The following is a 6,927-nucleotide window of genomic DNA, read 5'->3' as shown; positions in this document are numbered from 1 at the left end:
CTAAATTTTGCTGTGCACCTAAAGCTCTCAAGAAATTACAAACTCGAACGCCAAGGAATGGGAAGAAAGCATACTTCATCATTTTGCCTCATTTATCCAAATAACAAGTTAGGTAAAAACGGATGTTCTCATTAGAATTCCATTTCCTCTATGTGGCAGCCCAGACCAGGACGAGACCCTGCAGTCAGGGAAGCTGAGTTTCCGGCTGTGTCTTAGCTGTGGCTTCGGTCGTCCTGGGCGTGTGTGCAGCCGAGCGAGCGCAGGCTCTGGGCATCTGAAGCGTTTCCGAGCATCTTCGAAGCTTGTCTGGGAAACTTTAAGTTGTAAATTTGACACACACATTTAAATCAAACATTTCAGGGGAGCACAGAATCATAGCCACGCTGGTATGGAGCAAGAGCATGACGCGTGACTTCGAGGCCCGCCCTGACGGCTCGTGTGCGCAGGTGGCTCGGATGCAGTTCCCTCGGCGAGGCGGGTACAGCGGCTCTTGAACGGAAGCCACGTCTCGAGGCGGGGTCTTCCCAGCCACGATGCCAGGCAGGCGATACCCGCCGGCTGTCGAGCCAGAGAGCTCCCAGCGTGTCCCCATTCGGCCTCTGAGGAGGGCACCCTGATGGCCCCGCGGCCGCCCCTGCCCTCACCTCGAACGAGGCCAGACCGAGGAGTGAGGGTTTCGTTCGCCCAAGAGGTTAGGAGCATCCCTGAGCGGGGTGACTGTGACGGACGCTCAGGATGAAGACGGCGGGCTGAGCGAGGGACGCCCACCTGGGAACGATGGCTCGTGACAGGGCAGTCACCGTGGGCTGCAAGCCGGCCACCGCCCCATCCCAGGAGCTCTTGGCTTTGGAGCCGGGCCAGCCCGACAGGTCTTCAGAAAAGCAACAGACCAGAAGTTTAAAAAGGATGATAATAATAATAAAATAAATACAGGCATACCGTAAACTGTATACAAATACAAATATCACTAGCATACCACACCTGCTTTTGGTCCTGTNTTTCATATTTTATTTTTGCAGGAGGCACAAAATCATACGGTACATTAAATCTCTTAGGTAATGCAGCAAATTACTGGTGTCTTACACATTCCCATAGACTAACAACGTTGTGTTTTAATTATTTTAGACCATTTATCTGTCATGTACAGCCCTTAAAGAGTAAACAGAAAAAAGATGTGACTTGCCATTTTTGTTTTTAAGTACTTATTCTTTCCCTATCTAAATCACGCGAACACGTTCATTAAAGCAGAGCTGGGAAGAGAATTAGGAAAAATAAGTATCACGACAAACCATAGGAACCACTGTTAACATTTCGATGTGTTCCCTTTCAGTTCAGTAACCAATATATCACATGTCTGTCCAGCATATTTTATCAACTAGTGTTTTGCTCGAATGTAATTTTAATAGTTTAAGAGAAAGATGCCGCATAGTTTATATAGCATTTCCAAATATTTGCATAATTTGGGGGTGCCCAGTTTTTCATAATCATAAGAAACATTGCATTGTTCAGTGTTTATAATTTTACTCAATACACATAGCTGGAAGGTGTGATATGCGGCCACTCACCACTGATAATAAACACGAAAGTATATTACCCTCGGTGAGCTTGCCGTAGTGGGCGTAAATATTCAAATGAACCGTTTAAATACAACGTGCAAAGTGACCTGGGATCAGAGCCCCAAGGGGGTCCACTATCGACCTCTCACTAGGCTTTGCTTCTAAATTTAGAACCATTTCTTTTAGATAAAGTGCTTTCTAGAAGTGTAACATTTGACTCAGTGGGTACAGAGATTTGTTAGGGTTTTAAACGGCTCGGCCAGCATTGCCAGGTCAACACTAACGGAGGTGACGGCGGGCACCGATTTCCAACTCCTACTGGTCACGTCTAGGCTGCACTACAACTGAGTGTAATACAGGCTACCAGTAAATATGTTTTATTGTACCAAAAAGCACATTTTCTCTTACTAACAGACAAACATCGCGGAAATCCTTCTAGATATCGAAACGAGCATTCAGCTTCTCTTAAGTCTCTTACCAATGTTTTGCCCCTGGTTATGTTCTGAGTGTACTCTTGGATTTAGATGTGGGAATGTTGTAAGAATATTGATTTATATTCGTAAGTGAAATTTGTCTATTATTTTCTTTTGGTACCATTTTATTTTTTCTTATTTTGCTCTCAGGCCTCCGTATAATTTCTAGAATAAATTGAGTTTTTTCGCAATTATGTTATCTTCTAACCGGGTATGCGATGTGGAACCCGGTTGAGCTACTTAGCCTCTCTCCATCTGTGGGATGTTTGTAACCACTGAACCTCTAGCTCACAACAGGTTCCATATTTGTAACTACCGAACCCCTCCCTTGTGGGGTGGCCGTTAGCCTAGACCTGGCACACAAGCACGGAGCCCTGATCTAACAGTGCAGAATCAAAGCAGTGATCGTCAACGTGGTGGACGCAGGTGGCCTGGCCCCACTGCGCGTCGGAGGGCATTTGAGCAGCCCACAGTACTTTCTCTCTTTAACAGACTACCTGGTATAGCTAAAAGGTGATGTTTTTATTCGTATTTCGCTGAAAGGCGATATTCTTATTTATACTTCTGAATTGAAAATGCATATATGTGAAAAATAGAAGTCACGATCGAAGGGCTGGAAACTGTTTGTTGTTCCTTTATTTTCTTAGAGTTATAAACAGTAGGCAGCTAAGTCCATTTTCAATGTTCTCCTGGCACCTATTTCGTAGGGGACAAATGTAACGTGACACAAGTCATCACTTCCGCACCTGTTGACAGACACATCAGTCCCAACTTTCAGAGACTCACAAGCTCACAGGGAAACAAACAGATGAAAGTCAAATGCAAGTGCTGTGAAAAGTACCAAAATATTGGCCTTTTGTTATCACCGCAAACCGCAGAGACGGTGCGGGACAGCTTGAGGGAGAAGTAAAGACACGCTCGGGCACAGAGCGGGGCAGCAAATGCAGAGCGACTGTGGCTCTGAAGAGCGCGCGGCTGCCATCCGCCAGCCTCCTCTGCCCCGGGCGGCGGGGGCCGTGGGCGGAAGGAAGGGGTCCAACGCCAAGCTGAAAAGTGGTGTGCGGTGGGAGCCTCTGCGAGATTCTTAAAAACAAAGCGGTATGAGAACAGCATCAATTTACAGAAAAAAGGTTGCTTAGGAGGGACCAAAGAGGTGTCGAGCAGAGGCCAGAAACACGGCAGGAAAGCTCTGCAGAAGCACCTACCGGCAGGAGGCGACAAAACCGTGAACAGAGACTGGAATTTGAAGAAAGGCCGTCTACGGCCACGCCCGGTCCCGTCTGATCCGCTCTCACAGGGCTTGTCTCAAAGGGTTGGATACCGGGTAAATCGAGGCAGGGTGGACACCATTACTGCTCACTCAGCCGCGTCCGTTTGTGCCCTAACGGTGGGTGAGTGTCTGGGGCGAGGGCTCCTTTAAAAAGCCCGACTTGGAGAATTGCTGAAAATCGTTTACAGAGGGAAAAAATCGTCTGAATGTAAATGACAGGTTCCACGACTATCTCGCCCCTTGGACTAGGGGAACAGCGAAGAACGCATCAGAGATGCACAGAGGACGGAAACTAGAAATAAGGACAAAGAGCTTAAGTGGAGCTTAATTTTCATGACGTTTCTCAATGAGACACTCCAGATCTCGGGCAGCTGTGGACGGTGGGAGGCAGGACCGGGCCACACTGCCCAAAATGGAGACATTGAGTGAACGATCACATTCTGAATAGTGACACCTCCACACCCACGTGCCACGTGAGGCCAAGAGCACTGGCGACCCGTCGGCGAACCCTGCAGAAACCCGAGGCTTCGGAAAATGACTGCATTTGGGGATCACCCGTAATGTGCCTGGCGCCCCGCTAATTAACCCGCAGCAAAGCTCATCAGTGGGAAAAGCCCATCCGTGCATACGAAGCTCCTAAAGAGCTCTTTAGTCTTACTCTGAAATTAAAAGAGATAACTCAGGGCTACCAAGTGTTTGAGAAAAGCCTCCGGCATGAGAGAGAAAACGGAAAGAAAAATCGTAAGCATAAAAACCATAAAGAAGAAGAACAAAATAAGATCAGCGACAACAACAAAACGCCTCGGGGAAACGAGAAAAACGTAAGGAGCAAAAGCAAACTTTAAAATGAAAGAAAATCTCATTTTCTCAAAGAGACAAGAGAGGGTACTTCGCGAAACAAGGTCAGGAAAATTATATCTTAAGAAACCTAAAAACTGAAACATTTATTGAATTAGAAAGATTGCTTGGAAATTAAAACGTCATAGTGAAATCAAAATTTAACACATGTAAAAACTAAGTCAATTAATTCCAAGGAAAGCAAAGAGTAAGACGAGAGAAATAAACGCTGCAGAGCGCCACCTGCCGGGAGTGAGTACTTTCGACTTGGACGATGAAAGGTAAATAACGAGTATCGCTGAGACTAAACCCGTGTAAACTGGCAGGGAAGTAGAGAAACGGGGCGAAGATTCGAGCGTTCGTGACGGCGAAGAATTTCCATCGTCCGTAACAGAAATTCAAAGATGATGACTGCGATCTGTGTATGCAGAAGCGTCGGAACAGGAATACCGTTCAGAAATATAAAGCTAACCGAAAAACGGGAAAGCTAGAACAATGCAGGAAGAGACAGCGAGAAGGAGAGGCAGCCGCAGAACCCTGGGCCGCCCCGCTGTGTTAGCCGAACCCCGATGTCCCCACGGGTCCTCCGTGGTTTGAGGAAGGAGCATTTAAAGAGGAGCTCGCGTGGCCTCGTGCGTTTCGGAATAAACGTCCTCGCCGTATGCTGTGCAGACAAGGATGTTGGAGGGACGTGTGTCAACTGCATTTGAACCAGTGTGTTTGGGTCACTTGCCCTTGGCGAGAAAGCATTAGCTCTGTAGAGAAGCTAACTCAGGCATTAACTCCCAAGCGATACGTTTCCTTCTAAAATTCTGAAATGATTTCACTTAGAAAACAATGTCCACAGGTAAAGCTTTTGCTTAAAACCAAATCTTTCTTCCTTTTACTAAGCCCAAAGAATGAGAAAATTAAACATTCCAACAAAATTATCTAAACATCTTACTAATCGTCGGCTTGTAGGAAGAGCAGTATTTAACTGGATTTTATAAGGAAAAACAGGCTTCGCTCAGCCAGATGATCACGGAAAACATAACAGTGACCAGTCACCTGGCAACGAGGCCTCGATGTGTCATGATGGCCCTGTGGCCCTCGTCCCACGGCCCTAGCTGAATCGTGAGAAAAACAGCGGTCACCCCAGCTGGGGCACGTTCTACTAAACACTCTATCGGTGCCCCTCAAAACGGCCCAGGTCATCAAAAACGAGAAGTCTGGGAAGTGGTCACACCCACGTAAGGTGTCAGTCACGAGGGGAACAGGCGTGCGGTGTGGGGGGCTCCCCGTACCACGTCTGCAGCCTCTCTGTAAATCTAAAACTACTCTAAATAAAGGTTTATTTTAAAACAAACTCTACAACTCAGGGTTACTCACGGAAAAACTAATTCGGCTCGCATTTCCGAGTTAGTAAATTTTGAACAAATAAATGACAAGGACACACCTCCGACACACCACGAGGTAAGTGCTCGTTTTTCCCTTTCTAGGAAAATGAGGAACTGGGCTCCCGAGATGTCTGGGAACTTCCAAGTCCCCGCCTGTGCCTGTGGCAGCCGCGTCTCAATGCCTCAACCCTTTGGTTATTTTTCATCCACGTGAAGATTAAGTCCGGAGAAGTTCACATTCAGGTGTCCTTTGACGGTTTTATTCAAAGTATAATGGTTTAAATGTTTCTCTCAAAAACCTCGTCAGTGTTTAGTATAAATAATAACAAACAGAAAACCGTGTCTTGAAGGTAAGCCAGATAAATCATTTTTGTGCCATCTTCTTTTGCCAAATAAAATCGTTCGTCGAAGTTGAATTAGGTGCTCAGTAAATAATATACTAGAGAATCTGTCAAAGTTTTGCTTAGAAAAATGCCAGATATTCAGGAACCCTTTGCTGTTTACTCTGATCCCCCTCTTCATCCCCCCTCTAAACAACAACTTCATTTAAAGCCTGAGCACGGAGCATTTTTCTGATGTGTGGAATGGTGATGGATCACGGAACGCACACTCGTATATCATTTGTTTATCGGGGTGTATATCGCTTGTTTATCGGGGTGCTGTGCTATGGGCTTTAAGAATTTTAATAGTAGTATTTGTGTGGTCCAAATTAGTGAAATCGGTATTATTTAGTTAAAATAAGTACTAATTATTTTTATGCGCACGTAGACAGAGATGAAAATATTGTTGATGGATCTAAAGCCCTTTTGTAACAAGAAATTTGCCATGAAAATGAACGTGGTTTCTCCATGCGTAAAAGACGGTATTAAAAATGAAACCGGCCCATGAAATATGCACGCTGACTTATTAAGGGTTTAATAAATATATAACACCTACTTAAACCAAAATTATCTTTAAGTCAGCATTCCAGGAAAGAAAATAAAGAAAGAACACAAATTGGAGATGAAAAAAAAGCATAGGGAATACAGGATTCCATGCATTTAAGTAAGAGATAAAGGCTATCAACGTGCAGTGGAATTCCGAGAAACAAAATACAAACTAATAGTATTTCAGACTTAGAAAAGAGAGTCCAAGATTGAGAGGAGTGACGTAATTTTAGTTTAAGTTGCTGGAGAGCTGGATTCGTGGCTCGTTTTAGCCGCCTGCTTCTCCTCTTGAAGAGGGCGGTACAGTATCGGATTTGCAAAACCCGGGTCAGCGGGTCCGCGTCCAGGAGCCTGAGGCAGGAAGACTCAGGCGTCGAGGAGGCCACCCTGGGAAACAGTCCGGAGCCCCAGGGCGAAAGGAGGTCTCTGCCGGGAAAACAGAACCGAGCTCTCGGGGGATCCGAGACGCGTCCTCAGGCTTTCCTCGCA

Source organism: Pteropus medius, unplaced genomic scaffold (assembly GCF_902729225.1).
Source record: "Pteropus medius unplaced genomic scaffold, Ma_sr-lr_union100, whole genome shotgun sequence".
NCBI classification, from domain to species: Eukaryota; Metazoa; Chordata; class Mammalia; order Chiroptera; family Pteropodidae; genus Pteropus; species Pteropus medius.
The sequence above is the reverse complement of the archived record's forward strand: the minus strand, read 5'-3'. Positions refer to the sequence as shown.